This window comes from Austrofundulus limnaeus, unplaced genomic scaffold (assembly GCF_001266775.1).
Source record: "Austrofundulus limnaeus strain Quisiro unplaced genomic scaffold, Austrofundulus_limnaeus-1.0 Scaffold45, whole genome shotgun sequence".
Classification (NCBI taxonomy): Eukaryota; Metazoa; Chordata; class Actinopteri; order Cyprinodontiformes; family Rivulidae; genus Austrofundulus; species Austrofundulus limnaeus.
Genome location: NW_013952447.1, coordinates 1599661 through 1601445, shown reverse-complemented (window position 1 = coordinate 1601445; position 1785 = coordinate 1599661).

Sequence of the window (1785 nt, the reverse complement as noted above, 5' to 3'; positions counted from 1 at the left end):
CCTCACTTTGATTCTAAGCCATGGTTTGATTGTCTCATTTGCTCCCCTGTTTTTGCTTGTATTTAGAAAAATACCCATCAATAACCTAAAGATCTCAAGAAAGCAATTGTTCCTGTTACATTATTCACACCACATTTTCAGCAGAATTACTTGTTAATTAGGGAACACATCAGTTGGCCAATCCTTAACTTTCATATTGACAAAGTTTTCAAACTGTTGTTTAAGAAAAGCAGTGTAATTGATTTCCTGAAATTATTTTATGGTGTGCAACCCATGATCTCCAGGAGCTCATTTCACAAAAGTCAGATTTATAAATCCAGGATATCAGCTGTAAACTGAGTTTGCAACTTGTAAACAGCTGTAATCTGTTGCTCTAACTCCAACATAAGACCAGAGACTGCAGGACCCTCTGCTGGACCCCGATTAGCAAAAGTAACACTACAGTTACCATAGCCTAACACAGATCATATTAAACTCTTCATAGACGGTGCACCAGTGTATTGCTCACTCTGATACGAGTCTTTTCTGTCTTCTGTTATCAAACCACACATAAACATCAGTCATTGATCATTTCCTGTTAGTTGTATGTTTGATGATATTTCTGATTTCTTTTTGACCACAMCATAGGCTAGAACTGCAACAACCACAGTTTCAGAGGAAACACTACTGGAAGTTATGTACAATGTTTAGAATGCAACACAGAATGCTCTGATTGCAGCGATAACCTAACCAGTATGTAGGTGAGATGTAGATAAATTTTCAACAATAGCTGTTTTGGAAAATGTTTTAGATTCTCCACAGAATATAACATTACTTACCTCTTCTTATTTTCTTTTCAGAGGTGACGTTTGCTGTTTCAGTCAGAATGTTCAAACAATATACAAATATTCATCATTGTCTACTATATCTGACAAATAAAATCATTAGAAACTCTGTTGGCTTGGCGTTGTGTTTTATTCATTTATTTTCTCAAAGACTTGCAGAAAATGTTTTTCAAATTTGAAATATTTTTAACCACTGAATAAATCAGCTACTGGGATGATCGATAATTAATTCACATGTTCATGTTCAGTATGTAGAGGAACAGTTATCAGCTGCTTTGTACATGTTGTATAATTTAAAAGTTAACATTTCACATCTATAMAAACTGTTAATATTTCCTGCATGCCTCATATTCATATTCTGAGCTCCACTCTGGGTACAACTTTGCCCTAAACTTTTTTATACAGATCCTGATTTAGAATTTTATGAGGTAGCAACTGACAGGCAATTGCAACTAGACATGGGTTTTTACGATGTAAAAACAAGTGTGCATTGCCATGTAGCATGGCTTTGCCTGCAGTAGTGGACTTTAAGAATGAAATGTGACCAAGTTCAAATGTGTTTTCTGCCAGCTTGTGCTTGTCAAGTCAGCAGGTGTCTGTGATGAACGTAATTGTGTAACAATATGAAGTTTGTAGAGATTTTTTATTAAAGTTGCTGTAGCTAGGTTTTGAACCCTGATCTCCCACATGAAAGCCCATAGAGTTAACCATGAGACCATTGGAACTGTGGCAGAGGGTACTGCCAAGGGTTGGTTTGTATGTGTGCAGAAAGAGGCCACATTGCCAATGCAATTGTTGACACCAAACTGCAATATATTACAGCAATAGAGTAGCAATGTTATAGTAAAACATCAAAATACAATCATATTACTTTGTAAAAACTGAACTATTGAGATTAAATATTATTAAACTATGGTTCAGTACTGAGTAGATACAGCAGAGGGCAGGATTGGACCAATAC